This window comes from Streptopelia decaocto (genome assembly GCF_964273445.1).
Source record: "Streptopelia decaocto genome assembly, chromosome: 6".
Lineage (NCBI taxonomy): Eukaryota > Metazoa > Chordata > Aves > Columbiformes > Columbidae > Streptopelia > Streptopelia decaocto.
In genome coordinates, this window is record NC_138660.1 from 31,758,564 (window position 1) to 31,774,812 (window position 16,249).

At 43.8% G+C, this 16,249-nt stretch overlaps 1 protein-coding gene across 2 annotated transcripts in view; it reads left to right on the forward strand.

Annotated features, from left to right (window-relative positions):
* The first annotated feature begins 265 nt into the window (after window positions 1-265).
* CREB1 (cAMP responsive element binding protein 1) overlaps window positions 266-16,249 on the forward strand; it is a 38,014-nt gene continuing 22,030 nt past the window's right edge. The window contains exon 1 of one of the 2 annotated variants that reach the window (XM_082056751.1): window positions 266-502. The gene's annotated coding sequence lies outside the window, so the exon portion shown is untranslated. The remainder of the gene's footprint in view (window positions 503-16,249) is intronic. The other variant, XM_082056750.1, reaches the window with a different exon arrangement.

A 16,249-nucleotide genomic window follows, 5' to 3' on the forward strand; every position in this document is an offset into this window, starting at 1 on the left:
CGTTTCCGTGAGCGCTCGGGGCTTTCCGGCCTCCTCGCCCCCCATCCCGCGCTCGGCGGGAACGGGTGCGGGGTGCGCGCCCTCATCCGCCCCCGCAGCCCCGTTCGGAGCTTCCCGGGCGGAAGCGCCGTTCGCGCCTTCCCGCGGCCGCTCGGCTCCTTCCGCCCACCCAGCGGGGCGCTTCGTTCGTTTCCGCGGCCGCTCGGCTCTTTCCGCAAGAGCCGGCGGCGCGCTCGGCCGTTCCCGCCGCCTGCTGGGCGCTCGGTGTTTTCCGTGAGCGCTCGGCGATTTCCGTGCGGGCCGCGGCGCGCTCGGCGCTTGCTCCCTGGCTGGCGCTCCTCAGTCGGCCGCTGCCTGCCTGTCGCCGGGCTGGGAGCGCCTGTGTGTGTGAGTGACGCGGCGGAGGTGTAGTTTGACGCGGTGTGTTACGTGGGGGAGAGAATAAAACTGCGGCGAGATCCTAGGCGCGAACGAAAGCAGTGACGGAGCAGCCTGGTAACCGGTAAGAGGAGGAAGGCGCCCAGCAAACAGGGGCGGGGGGGAGGGAAGGAAATGGAGCCCGGCGGGGACCAGGGGAGCCGCCGGGCGGCAGGACGCGGGGGCCCGGCCTTGCACCGCCCGCGGGAGGGGCGCCCGCTTTAAAGATGGAGCCGAGCCCTGCAACATCCCCGCCGCCGCCGCGCCGCGAACAAAGGATAATGGCGGATGGGAGCCGGCCCCGGCGGCGGCCGCCACGGCCGGGCGGCGGCGACTCTGGCGGCAGCCAGCGGCGGCGCTCACCGTGGCTGGGAAGGGGGATCGCGCCCCCCGGCCCCAGGAGGAGGCGGCGGAGGAAGACGACGAGGGGGGGAGCGGCGGCCGCGCACCCACCCGCGCCCCCTCAGCGGCGGGGCGCCCCCTCCCCGCCCCTCCGGCTGCGCTTCGGGCCGCTTCCCCGCCGCCCCTCCGCCTCACCCCGGCGCTGCCCGCCCCGCTCGGCGGCGGCCCCCGGCTGCGGGGCTCCGGGGAGCGGGGCGGGCGGGCAGCCCTCCTGCGGGGCCGCCGCGGCCCCCGCGCCCGCGGAGTTTCGCTTCCCCGGTGACCCGAGTGCGCTGTATAAATAAATAAACTAACTCTTCGCCGTGATGGAAACGAGTGCTTGGGGTGCTCCTAGGAGCTGTAACGAGGAGTTTTTAATAAAATCTGTGCACAGAAGCTCGGGCCAGCGCTTGGTCTGGTGGTTTACTTCTATTTGCAGCGCGGGGCACGGCCGTGCGAGGCGGCTGTGACAGGGGCCGTGGTGCTCGGTCACCCAACACCGCGCTCCGGGGACACCGCGCAGGGAACAGCCTTGAGCCCGGTGCGCAGATCACGTAACAGACATACGGTTCCTTTTTGCTGTCTTATTCCTGTCCTATTAGTATTTTTAACCCAAAGAGTGAACTTGAGCCTGGCCGCGGCTGGTAAATCTCGGTTCGGGATTTGCTTTTGCCAGTTTTTCCACAGACTCTTAGGTGCTGCACGACCAGCAGGATTTGACCTCTCTCCTTGCTTTAATAGCAAATGTCAGCTCAGCTGCCTTTTCCACCCTACACCAGCCTTGCCTTGCAGCAGCTGTGGGGCTTTTTTTCCCATTTTGTTGCCTAGAATAGAAGACATTATTTGGACTTCATTTCTACTTTCAAAACCTGGATATCTGCATTTTTGTTTACAGTAATAAGTAAAAGTGATGTGGCAATCTTCTTAAAAGAACTTTTAACCATCGTTACACCTCCCAAATGTATACAAGGATTAAAAAAAAATTATAGGTCATACGACTTTTATTTCTGAAAGAAATCTTTTGTTTGTTTGTTTTCCTCTCCTTCTTAAGTATTGAAATGCCCGCACATAATCTGCTTCTGGAGTAACACCTCTCATTATTTTTTTTTTTCCTGGAGTTAGAAACAAGGTTTCTATTTCTTAAATAAAGGGCTGGAGACTTACTTAGGAATATCAGCCAGCTCTGTTTAGTCCCATTGTGACTACCAAACACTTTCAGAATACAGGAATTTTGAGACTCTGCTTGCTTCAGCAAATGTGGATTTTTACAGTGAAATGTGAAGTCACTGAAGTTTTTAATCAAGATGGGTATTTGTGATTCACATGTATGTAGGCGTGTCCCTCCATGTATGTGAATTTCTGTTTTGTGTCACTTCCACCACTTCTTTTGAAATCAAGGCCAAAGGTGCTCTACATCACTTCACTCTGAATAATACCAACATGAGAAGAAGGTTTCTAAAGTTGTAATTGATTAAGAGACATCTGAGGACTTCAGTAAGCAATATAGTTGTTGATAGTGATTAAAGATAATGGCGTAGTTGGTGTATTTCATTCATTCTTGGTTTGATGGAATATTTACTTAATTTTAAATATAAAAATGTGACAGTAAATCCTTGCTTGTTTTTTTTTTTTGTAGCTTTAGAAACACAACATTTAATTTTATTTTATTTCATAATAGAGTAGAAGATTGTCAGATTCGTATTTTCAAACACAGATCTCTGCATTTCCTCACCAGCTTTGTGTCTTCACAGATCAGAGGAAAAGGGAGCAGACAGGTGGTTGTGTATTTGCTAATCGTCACTTACAGGTGACCTAATGTGAAATATTTGCATGTAGGAAATAAGAGTTTAGTAATTTTTAATGCTTTAATATCACTGATAGAACATCAGTATTTAGATTAGTACTCTCAGCTTTGCGTATGGATCTACAATAAATGATCTGAATCCAATATATACATTTTTTCCTCCCATACTTGTGGTGATAAGGGTGTCTGCTACCCTGACTGAAAAAAAAATATATATGAAAGTAAAGAGGGGTCTGCTGATACAGAAAATTTAGAAACATCTCATTTAGACTGTCAGGTCATCAATCTGTCTGTTTCCTGGAAGCCTGCACCAGCATAGCTATTGCTGGTACTGATGTCAGATATAAAATATTCTGTAGTAGCTGATCTTTTTCTGGAAAGTAGCTGTTCTGCTGCAGTAAGAAGCAAACAGCCTCTTCTTGCCTAAGTGCAGCTGCAGCTCTGTAGGTGCAGATTTTGATAGCAGACAAGGCCCTGACTAGGAATTTCTGTTGACACCCTTTTGAAACAAACGGGATATTCACACTTCACCTCTATTTTCGGATCTCTGGAAGCAAGTGGAGATCAGTTACTCATGCTGCACTTCTCAAGGCTTTTGTGCAGCAAGAAGGCCCTGCTAGTTTTGTGCCTGTAATCTGAAGTTAGCTTCAGGGGACATGAGAGCAATCCTCATCTGCAGAAACAACCCTGCTGAATTCAGTTTAAGCTCTCTGGTGCCCTACCTGCATAAAGCTGAAGTTTCATGACAAGGCAATGATTTTTCTCTGAAAAAATTAATGTTCCCTCATCTGCAGTCTGTGCAATTGTATTTCACGGTGATAATGAAAACCTGAGCAATCAGTGGTTAATGATCTTTGTACATCTCCCAGCATGAAGGCACTGATACCTATTTTAACTTTTAGATCATTTGGTTGTACTGCAATTAAAAAGGTGAGTGAGAAGAAATATGACACCTTCCATTTTTCCATGTTTCTAAAAGAGCCTTGTCAGCTCTGTAGGAGATGAAAATATGCCAGGATCTGTTTGGTCTTTTAGGTAAAAAGGCTCTTGAAAACAGACAAGGATTTTCTCATTTCATGCTGCTGCTGTTTTTTTTCTTCTGGCAATGCTGGATTTAGAGTATCCTGTGCCAAGTGGAGAGAATAGAAAACTAGGTGGTGGAAGAGCCACTTAAAGGGGAGAGGGTAAAGAATTTGGAGGAAGTGTGTTCCTATTTGTATGTGTGTATGTGTTTTATATATACGTAAAATGTATACATGCACACCACTTTAAAGCAGCGCTGATGCTTGTTAGATACTCTCAATGATTTTGAGCAAAGTGCATAAGCACAGGGTTTCTTTTACCAGTTAAGATAATAAGCATATCTGTTTTTCTCCTTAGCGTGTTGTGAGATTTGATGTTTGTCATAAATCAAGCCCATTAGGTGAAAGATGGAAAAATAATTCCAAAGATAGGAGGGTCCTGCCAATGGCTGTTCTGGATTTCATTACTTTTCAATTGCTCTCTGAGACAAGACAACACTACTTAGTTTAGACAAAGCTGTGGGAACCTGGATAATGAACTATTTTGAAGCTACTTTCATGCAGGAAACTGAAACAAAAATGTCTATCCTTGATGTTTTCATGCTTTTTGGATGGGAGAGTTGAAATTATGTAAAAATCTCTGATCCTTTAAGCGTTGTTCCAGTGATAACTTGTTTGGTCAGTGAGGTTATCACCAAAACTTTTTTCCCAAATTTGGAAGAATTGTAAAGCTGAGTTGTATTTTCCTCTTCCAGCAGAATTTTTTTTCAATTAGCTTTCTAAACTTAGAGCAGGTTCTTTTCTTGAGCAAACTGAAACAAAACCCACCAAAACCAGTAGTCTTAGAAATCCAGGAATTGATCAAGTTTATCTACTTCCTGACAGACTGAAACCATAGTTCCACATATGTTTTTGACAGTAATATTGGCTGAAGCAACTTCCATGTCTGGTGACTTGTTCACATCTTCTCCGCACAGTAGCTGTACCAGTATAGACAGGGGAAGCGATGGGGCTGGAATGAGCAGGAAGATAAGGGCAGCTCAAACAGCAGCGCTGCTAAATGAGAAAATGCAGCCTACATAAAAATCTGTAAATTATTGCTGTGTTATAACCAAGCTGGATGGCATGGATCTCATTGTGGTTCTTGCTGCAGCACTGGATCGTTTAGCTTGGTTTAAGTTTTTACATGTGCTAAATAGGAGCATATGAATATGAGCAGCATCTGTTCCCAGACTTTAATATCATGTATACATACTGTTTGTTGTGCTATTTATTTACTTGGCTTAAACAAAACTTTTGTGTGTGTGTTTTTTAATAACTATTATCTTCACTTCCTCTGTCTTGTTCTGACATGCTGTGTTCTGACTTTTAACCTCCTGTCACCATTCTCTGCAGCTCCTTGCTGCAACGTTCTTAATCATCTCTCCAGCAACTCAACGACCTCCTGTGACGTTTTGATTTTAACATTATGTACATTTTTCTGATAGACTCTACCCTAAGTCGTCTCTCATTTTCTACTACTATTCACATATCAATTGGATTTTGCTTTCCCTTGCACCTTTCCTGGGGCTTGAATGTAAAATCTTGTCTAGCTTAACCTTTAAACCCCGTGGAATAATGGATTGAAAGCATTATTTTCCGATGGCTCTTCCTCTGGCTCTGTGTAGCTGGCCCAGCCTCAAACTCTGCTGGTACCTGTGCCTTCCTCCAAGTGATGTGCAATATGAGCAGGGTTTGTAAATTCGTGCTTTTGTGGATTGTAGAGAGCTTGAAAAAAAAGTCTAGGTCATTACTATAGAAGTAGGACCTCTGCCCCTTTTTATGAAAGTCATCCAAATTTTTTCTGCTGATAAGAAAATTTTGGGCGATACCAAGGGAGGGAAGATATGAAAAGTGCAGCGTGTACTATTGTCACAGCATAATACCAACAGAAGTCTGTTGCTGTTGTTTTATCTGAGCTGATAGAACCGAACTGTATGTGGCTCTCAAGAGACAGACATCTTACTCCTTCCTTCTCTCCTCCTGGCTGTGTGGTGCTCACCCATCCCTTACATTGGCTGCAGTGTTGATTGTTTGTAGAATCTAATGAGCCAGTTCAAATCACTAACCCGGGAAGAAACCATGCCTTTTGTGAGGTTAGTTTTCTTCTGCCTGAGTAAGCTGAACTGGTTGGTGATTGAGGTGCTGTTGGCAGCAGCACTGGTGCAGATTCACAGTGGAGGCTGTAGGGGAGGAATGGGACACAACTTTCTCCCTTCGTCCGCAGAGAGCTGGCTCAGCAGACCCATCTCGGGGAAGTGCAGCACGTTTGGAGTGAAAGAAGGAGGAGCGGGGCTCTGTCTGTGGTTATCTGGGACACATCAGTTTGCCTTTGCAGACAGGAGAGCTGGGACACAGTAAGTATCTCAGTTGAAGGGGAAAAGAAGAAAGGAGAGTTTCCCTCTTCTGAATGCCTGGTGACACATGTGTGGTTGAACTAGGTAGTCCTCATCAGAGGCAGGTTTCAGTCTTCTCATAAGGTTTGATCGGTGTAACTCTTGGGTCACCTCCTTTTTGAGGAGCCCAGTCAGATGGGGAGAATTACGTATAGCATTTCTTTAATGGAACCCAAGTTGAAAGATGAAGCTTCAGAAGGGGTGCAGGCCCAACACCTGGGTGGCAATCCTGTCAGTTTCCCCAAGGCCTCTGTTTGTACAAAGTGCTAGATGTCTTGTCCTTTCTTCCTGATTTTAAAATAATAATTGTGGCTGAAACTACTAGCATGCAAGTTGTAGCATGAGGTTAACGTGGAGTGTATAACCAGCACACCTGCGCTGGGTAGAGAAAGAAGTATGTTACCTGCTGCAAACAACTGCTTTCTCAGTGATGTGGCTGTTTGGAAAATGCGTCTCTCTGCTCAATCCTCAGAAAGCTAATGTTGACTACATAAAAAGTAATCGTCCTGTTTCCAGCCTCCCACTCTTAAGCAGAGTCATCGGTAAAGCAATAATAATAAAATTACAGAATATAGATGTTTTCTTTTCTTCAGCGTCTTTGTTGACTTAACCACAGTCTTATGACACTTATACCCATGACTTGATCCGCATTGCTTTCATTGGCAGGCCTGGCTGCGGCAGAGTAGACTCTGCTCCACCTTCCATGTTCCTGCCCCTGTGCAAGTAGCACCAATGCAGCTGTTTGTGAGGCGATGACGTGAACTGAATTGGAGAACTGATCCAGGATAAAATTAATTGCATTTTCTGGTCTGTCTGTAGTGCAAATTGGTTGCCCAGTCCCAGACAGCTCAGCTGTAAAGGTGTAAATAAGAAAGAATCAGTAGGGACGCAGAGCCTGAGCTGGCAGTGCTGCCAGCAGAAGTGCTTGTAAGGCTGTAGTTGCAGAAAGCAAAACAGATATTTTCTTTTGCGTGCAACAAACGATGCAAAACGCAGAGTGTTTCTTTCTCTGGCCCTTTCTGGTTCATCGATGGCTCCCGTTGCTTACTCAGGGTCATCGTTCTGACCATCAGCATTACCAGCAAGTCACATCTCTGTTCCATCGAGACAGCTGTGTTGTCCGCAGGTAATACAGGTCTTAAACTGCAGTTAAGTATTTGAGAACCAAGGTAAATTATTCTTGGTGCTGGAGATGGTACTTTAACAGAGTAGATCTGTCTGGCAGGCATATGAGAGACACTTCTCATTTAAGAAGCATTCCTGACTTGTCCAGGCAAATTTAAAAAAAATACATGATAAATAAACCAGAATCCACTCAGTTGATAACATTACTCAAAATTATTTTACTACAAAATTTGGTTGCTGTTTAGTTTCAGTTGTTTTTTAGGAAGAGGGTGGGTCACAGATTTAATTTTGGTACATTAAGCAAAATAATGTGTCTGCTATTGCTTCAAGACTAGAGCTAATTGACCAAGCAACGATGGTTTCAATATAACTACTAAAGCGAGAGCAATTTTAGGATTGAAAGTATTTCCAAGTCTTGAGCTGTGGCTTAAGCCCCAAATCTTTTGGTTTTAATGTTGCAATAAATTTTGTGAATAAGATGCATTCAGAAGTTGGTCAAGGGCAAGGTTTGTAAGGAAGTGCTGGGTTTTTTATGCATACCTGGGCATACTCAACTGTAGCATTCCAACTGTAGAAGGATTTCAGAAGTTTTCACTTATTTGAGAGCATTGAAGTAAAAAATAGCCTATACTGACTATTAAGAAAGAAACAAAGCTATTAAATTATAACAAAAAGCATGTTGCTTCTGCAGATAGATTGTTTTGAATTTATTTCAGACATTTGGCTTTATATCTGGTCATTACCAGCTTTGTGTAAATAATTCAGTCTATCTTACTTTCAGATAACCAGTTCTAATGATAAACTATTAATAAAACAGTGAAAGCATTGGTCTGAAACACCCATTTTGTTGTGTTTTCTTTCTGAACTCCTTAAAAGTGTTGTGTATTTTTAAACCAAGACTTTGTAGTGTTTACCGAGTTATATAACTTCATGCTCTTATACTTTGGGTTGAACTCTAGAAATACCATGTACGTTCCAAGCATCAAACGGAATGAACAGTATTTGTTTTAATAATTTATGCCTATAAAGCTTGCAGCGTAAATACGTGAAGTGGCATTTTTTATACATTAATCCTTTACCCACTGACATTCAGAAGTGGGTTAGAAACATTAGCAGCACAGCTGTCCCTTCTCGCCAACAGACAAAACCTCAGCACAGGAACAAACTCTGCCTAAAATTCTCTTGTCAGGTTTAACTATGCTGCTGGTAATACCTAAAACTCCATGCTTACTCTGAATTTCTTAACTGATTTGATAGTTCTCTGAAACAGCAGAATAATGTCAAAACAAGTGTGGTCTGTATCACTTCGGGATTTCAACATCTTGCCCTCTTCAATCTGCAGTGTTTTGCAGAGGTGACCTACAGTGTTCAAACCTCAGGCTTTTTTTCTTTTATCTTTTTTTTGTTGTTGTTACAGGAACAAAACAAATGGATGATGAAATTCAGATATCTAGTTTAACATTTTAGGTGACCAAATAAAAAAAACTTCAAATACTGACAGTTGCCCCCTCTTATTATAGGATGGGAAAGGAAATATTTACTTTATTCATGGGAAAGTCCCCTGAATTTCTGGGACTTTCCAGAAGATTAAGTTTCAGAATATGCATTTACATTCATTACATTGCATTACATATGCATTTACATGTATTACATTAGAATGTCGTCTTTAATCGGTGTAATCTCTAAGAACCTTCAGCACAGTGTTACATTACGCTGTTGTGATAAATGTTAAGTGTGTGTTAATATTGTCACACTGTAAAATTGACAGAGACTCTGGAAACATATTACTTTGGAGTTGAAAGATTTCAGGTAATAATAAACACGTTTATATGGTTGTCTGTCTTTATTACATTCCTGCATATGCTTCCATTAAATCATACTTGGTATGTAGTTTAAATTATTACAATTAAGGAAACACCTATGTGGAGGTGATTCCTTTCTGTGTTGGAGGTGTAAGATTATGTTGCATTCTTGGCCCTTGGGCTTGGAGCGCTCAGGTTAACCACACTGGTGGGGGTCTGTGTAATGCTGTGGATTCTGTTTTGTTAATAAGTTGTTCCTGATCTTCTCTGAACACCAAAACAGATTTCAAAGTAGCTTTTGCTTTGATCACTTAAGCGTTTGTCATGGACCCAGTGATTGATATTATGTGAATCTCCATACCACATACATAGAGCAAAGCCTGTGCAGGAGGCACCGTTGGTAAATACCCTCTTAACAATGTCATAGTCCTGCTTCGCTCTCTCTAGGAGAGTAGGTGTCTTGAGCGATCAGTCCTTACTCCTGCGTTGTTTGCTGAGAACAAGTTCCCCCACCTCAAAGATAACCATTTATTTAATACAAACGTGTGTAGAGTCTCTCCCTATAGAGCTGCGTGCTGCTGCGGGTTTGGGATTGCAGCAGTTCATCCAGCTGATGCCTCTGAGCTGCCACATTTAAAGGTTGCTTGGCATGTGGACAGAGTTCCTTACAACATGTCAAAACGTTGTCAAATACTTCATGTAGCATCTAGGCGGTTCTTACTCTGTCAGAATGAATGATGGGGCAGTGAAAGGCCGTAAGACACAGAAATGCGTATGGAAAAGAACAAATGTGATCCATCTGAACAACTCTGGCAGGTCAGGTGGAAATCTCAAGCTCTGACGGGTCTACCCGGTGGAAAAAAGGAACACATGCACCTTCTTAGATGGATCTTAACCTTGCTAACTTGGCATCATTTTCTGCTCTGAATATTCATTTCATTTTTGGTAGGGACATGGTCCTCTTTTGGAACATCATCTCCCATTTTCTCCCTGTCACTGGGGAAGGAGAAGGCCTCTGTCCGCTTGCAGAATTAGCCCTCCTGTCTGTCACTCTGGACTGCATTAGCTCTTCTGGAACACCTCTGCATGTCAATGTTTGCTATGAAAGGAGGTGGCCCAAAATGTTCTGCTTGCTGACCAGCGCAGCAGAATAAGTTATTTATTTGGCATATCTAGGTAGCTGGGTGGTACCAGAGCCCTTTTTTTCCAATTAGTCCCTGTGCCAGCCAGGTACAACCTGCCTCCTAAGGCAGGGATTGTGTAGCTGCTGTAGCCTGGCGCTGAGCCCAAGCCAGCAACTTGTACAAAGAGGCAAGTAGGGTGCACCAGCTTGGGCACAGGGCCTCCTTAGCAGAACATGTTATTGTACCCATTGCTATATTCGTATTACTTGGGTTCAGGCTGTGTTAATACACCCTGTGGCTTTTAGATGGATACTGGTTCATGTCCAGCGAGTTTTCACCGTGGGCTGAGCAGGTGCCATCCCCACCTTGCCATGTGAGGTACCTGCTGTTTGCATCGAGCAGCTTCACCAGGCTTGCCTTTTGGGCACAGACACACGGACACAAACAGACACCAGTCCCCTACTCTTAGTAGAGATGTAATTGTATCTTCCCTTTTTTAATGAAAAACTGCCGTCAGACTAGTGCGTGGCCACAGTTCAGCGCTGCATTAGAAGTGGCAGATGTGAGAAGGGGCTGCCCTCGTGTCGCCGCAGTCAGTCACGCCGAAAGGTCAGCATCAGTTCTCAGGGACTCATTTATTCCTCCGTTCTCCATCCTCTTCTATTTCAGTCAAAGGTTAAAGAAGAATTTGAGTAGGACCGGAAATTAAACATCGTCATGGGTGGCTATGCTGATTATTGCAAGGCCTGTACCAATTACAAAGAGGTTTTCCCTGGAGTTCATGATGTATTCAGTGGGAGCATTAGCTCCCAGATGCTGTTATGAAAATCATTTGATGCCCATATTTGCTCTGTTGAATATGTCTGTGTACAAATGATACTGTTCAGATACATTGTTATGATAATTTTTATTCAGTAACCAGCAGCCACAGCACTTTTAGTTGACACATGGAGGGAAGAGGCACATATTTTGACAATTTCACATGCTTTCATTTTTGTGAAAGTTTCTTTCTACAGTTAGTAGGAATTACAAGAAATCAGCATAGGTGGAAAAATAGGTGCTTTTTATGTTCTAAAAATAATGTCAGAGAAAATATGTCAGCTGTAGTAAAATGCAGTCAGTTTGTGTAAATGCACTGCTGCATAAATACAATATAGGTAACGAATCTGTATGAACCACTAAATGTGCTGAATTCTCCAAAACAAGCAAGTTCTCGTGAAGTCTGACAGAGTCGGTTTTAAAAAGCCTGAAGACAGAAGCACTAGGTGGTGGTACAATGCCAGGAGTTTGGAGTCAAATCAGGAAAATGCCACGGTGAAGAGTGTTTAAACAACTTTGACTTGCACACTTTACCTGTGCAGACGAATACACCTTTCCCCAGTAAATGTGGCTTTCTTGTGTTGTGCTAACAGAAAAGAAAATCTAGAGGTGACAGCTCCTATGGGTACCCACCACGGTAGCTGTGAGATCGGACTTCTGGTTTTCCCTTGTTTTATAATCTGCCACTGCTTTTTCTTCAGTGAAAGGGAGATTGAGCATGCAATGCAAGTAATTAGTTCCAATACTTTCATCAGTTACATATCTAAATCTGTTAAGTATGAGAAATTTTCACCGACTTTGGAAGCGCAACTACAACTGCACTAGAGGCTTTGTTGGAAAATTGAGGAGTCAGAAGAGTTTGTTACGTGTAATCAAGGCCCCTGGTTGCATTTCTTCTGTAATCCGTATGAAAATACTTCATTGTTTGCCTCTCTTGCGCTGGGCATTACAGGATGTATTCAATCAGCAAAGAGTTTTCAGACACTTCTCTTGGTGTCATATGGAGACAGAAGTGGGACTACAGGTATTATGTTCAGGTGATGGTCTGATTCTGCTTTGTGCAGGATCTCTTTACAATGTGATTCTATTTTTTCTTGGAAGCTCAAGATCAAATATTTTAACTTTAGTGGCAAGAAGACTTTTTCAGGCTTTTTATTCTTCAATTTGCCTAGCAGATTGCTGTGTGTGAATGCAAATAATCTGAAGAGTCTTCTTCATTTTTGGCATTTTCAGTGGAGTCAGTTGTTAAGAACATTCTTTTACTTCCACTTCCATACTGTTTTCCCAGCCCTTGCGCTGCCCTGACCCAAAAGCTGACATGATAATCGAGCTGTATGGTGGGCTTGTTCAGAAAAGTGGTGAAATGTAGATCTAAGATGAAGCGACAAATGTAGGTTGTGTTCATGGTGTGGCACCCAGTCTTGTCACCCTTAGGAGGGGGCTGGAGGAACAAACACCCAGGGGCAGCATCTTGGCCAGTGCCAACTTGGGATGACAGAGAAGCTCTCGTGTAAATTGCAATTAGTGTGCCAACCTACTGTAGTCATTAGTGACAGAGATAATTATGGGCCTGTCTTGTCCTGTTAAGCATTTCTTACTGCTTATTTAAAGTCCCATGTGTTAGCTGTAAATAAAATTGTTTTTCTCTGAACATTTTGAGCTCCGACTCCATTGAATGGAGTTCGTAAAAGAGCTGAAAGGGCTGCTGGGCTGCAAGGTAACAGTGGAGATGTGTACAGATTTCATGTCAATGTCCTCGGTAATTACACTGAAAAGGTGAAAACAAACAATAGCATACAAGAGCAGTGTTTGAGGAGTTTTTCAGTCATACTGGCATGGCTGCTATGAATAAATCTGAATACAGGGCTTGAGAAGCAGGCATTACCTCCTTTTGCTTTTCCTCAGTTGGGTGAACGTCATTCTGACTGGATGTGGCTCCAAATGGGCATAGGTTTGTTGGGTCTCTGCACTGGTTTTGGAGGCTGTCATGTTGTTCTTCCAAATCTGGGTGTGTACTTCAACAAAATAAAGCCAGAAGTCATCATCTAGCTGTGGAAGGAAAAGACTTTAAAGCCTGTCACTTGGTAGAGCTGGGCAGGCTGTGACAGTACATCTGAGGTGTATAGCGAACTGTGTGGCCTTGATGGGGGTCGGGGCCATCCCAAGCACAGCCATGGGCTGCGCAGAGAATCAATTGAGAGCAGCTCTGAGGAGAAGGACTTGGGGGTGTTGATGAGAAGCTGAACATGACCTGGCTATGTGCACTTGCAGCCCAGAAAGCCAACCCTGTCCTGGGCTGCATCCAGAGAAGTGTGACCAGCAGGTCAGGGGGTGATTCTGCCCCTCTGCTCCGCTCTGGTGAGACTCACCTGCAGTACCGTGTCCAGCTCGGGGGCTCCCGACATAAGAAGGACATAGACCTGTTGGAGGGGGTCCAGAGCAGGGCCATGGAGATGGTCAGGGGGCTGGAGCAGCTCTCCTGTGGAGACAGGCAAGAAAGACTTGGGATTGTTCAGCTTGGAGAAGGCTCTGGCAGGGAGACCTTGTCGCAGCCTTCCAGTACCTAAAGGAGACCTACAAGAGAGCTGGAGAGGGACTTTTTACGAGGGCATGTGGTGACAGGACAAGGGGTGATAGCTTTAAACTGAAAGGGGTAGATTTAGATTAGATTTAAGGAAGGAATTCTTCACCATGAGGGTGATGAGGTACTGGAACAGGTTACCCAGAGAAGTTGTGGATGCCCCATCCCTGGAAGCATTCAAGGCCAGGCTGGATGGGACTTTGAGCAACCTGGTCTGGTGGAAGGTGACCCTGCTCATGGCGGGGTGGTTGGAACTAGATGATCTTTAAAGCTCCCTTCCAACCCAAACCATTCTATGATTCTGTGCTAAGGTATAGTTATATTGTGTGGCTGATAACTGTCGGCATAAGCGTTAACTGGTAGCAGCAAATTGTCACCACGATGTTACTAAAGACAAAGAAGTGAAAAGCTCATGGGGAAAGGTAGTATGTTTTACTGTGCCAACTGGTACAACTGAAAAGCACAGAAAGCTTTGGGGCATTTGGGACCTTCATGCACAGAAGTGGATGGAAAGTTATATGTGCTGTCACCACCACAGTGAGGTATTTTGGTTCTCAGCTTTAGTGGTGTTTGGGAAAGGACTGCCACCAGCTTGTTTCTCCAGTATAATACTAGCTCTTTTGAACTAATAAAGAAAATTGTGTATTATACAAAAGTCACGAGTTAAACCGTCTCTAACCAGGTTATCTCATCAGCTTTCTTAACCTGTGTTCAGAGTTCATAGCCAGGGTGTTTTAGGCAAGCAGATTCTGGTTTTCCAACTCTGTTTTTTAATAGCTAACTGTTTTGTGGTTGTTTTTTTTTTTTTTTTTTTTTCAGTTAGTTTCATTTAGAATACATGGTTCAAGATGAACTACAGCAATTACTCATTTTTTCTCGAAGCGGGGGGGTGTGTGCTCTCCTGATGAGATGGAAAAGTAGCCCAGAAGCAGGGAGGAATGAGAAGAAAATGTGCTCCCCCTGCTCCCAGACACTTGTTCCCCACCAGGACCCTCTCAGATCCTTGTCTCCATTCCAGGGGTCCTGCTGTGGTGGCTGCCGGGGAGATCACAGCCAGGGAGCAGAGGGCAGGAGCAGCAAAAAGAACGGGGTGGCGGAGGGGGGCCTGAGCACCCGCAAGAACAAAATGACACTGGGGTACTGGACAGCAAAGCCCATCTAGACTATGAGTATAGGACAGCTTAGACATGAGGTGTAAAGGTTGGCATTCATTTGTATGTGCGAGGAGCTTAAAGTTTCGAACCAACATCATTTCAGCTGTTGCACAGTAAATTGCAAGAACTAGTCACAATTAATAGCCTTAATTTCAGCTGTCGTGGTCTTATATGTATACACGACTTAATAAATATTTATGTTCTAGGTGCCTGGTCTTGTATATCTTGACAATCATACTGTACTGTTAAAGCAAATATGAAGTAATCAGTGTATCTGGAATATGATGTTGTGATGCTCAAAAATCTCATTCCTTCTTTTTCTCACAAGTTACTGTAAACAGTGGTAGTGAAGTTATTAGAATACAAATCCTGTGATGTGTAAGTGCAAGGTAAATGGAACTGAATTCAAGAGGACTTAGAACCTGCAAGTAACACCAGACTAAGAACTTGTCCAAAACCTGCAAATCGTGTTGGAAACTCACTTAAAGTGCATGTGTGGAGATGTAAATCTTGCAGGAAGCTCCCTGTGTTGCTCGGTGCTTACTGTGTCTGTGTTAGGAGGAGGTTTCTTTTAGGTGTTTGCAATCATGTTAAGCATTTGATTTCAGAAATGTTGGTGCTGTAGAGGAGGGCGCACCTCAAACAGTTGATGCTTTTGCTGATTACATATGCAAAAGAGGATACAAGTGTGTAAACTAAGCTTGTAAAACCAGAGGTCCTTTGCTGAATAGCGTGTGAGAGGATTGGAAATTCTTCCTAGGAAAGCATTGCATTTATCAGCAAGAATTTGGCAATATATACCTTTGCAAACATTGCTAAATACCTGATTCAAGAGACCCCTCACGTGCACTTTTTGTCTATTTCTAATCCCATTTGTATAGCAATTGACTCCATATTGGAGTCACAGTTTCCATCCGCAAACAAAAGCATTATTAGTTTTGCAACATACTTGAATTTGTAGTGGGCAGATTGCTTTTTAAAATTCTTTTCAGATACTTGCTGGGAGATGTTGCTGATGCAAAAGATGTGCTCCCCAAATGGTTCCACCGAGGTAGTTCTTTTGGCTGGAGTCACCATGATACATCCACAGGAATGGGGAGAAAATTATTGATTGCCTTACTTTGGACAGAATGGCTGATATTTGCAAAAAAAGTGATAAAGATACCTCTTTAAAAATGATAAAAATCAAAGGGAAACCTGTGGTAGTCTGGTTTGCAGCTTGTACTTCTGAAAATGCAGGATACTCAAAAAAATTTGGCGTACAACATGGAGGACTAAGGCTTAAAATATAACTTGTGTGTTAAAGTTGGGTTAGAAAACCACTTAAGCTGTTGTTATTAATGAAGTCTTTCAGAACTGTTTAGTAATGTATATTACAAACAGTAAGAGTGCATGCATTTTGTTTTGTACTTTCTGGAAGATGAAATGCAACATGGAGAAGACTTGGTACTATAGGAAAAAATGGGGTTATATTTGCATGGACAGAGGCAATTATTGAAATTTTTATAAAAATTGTAATGTCTACACTACTTAACATGCAGTGAGCTTACAATTAATTTCTTTTGTGGTCAGTTTACCAGTATAG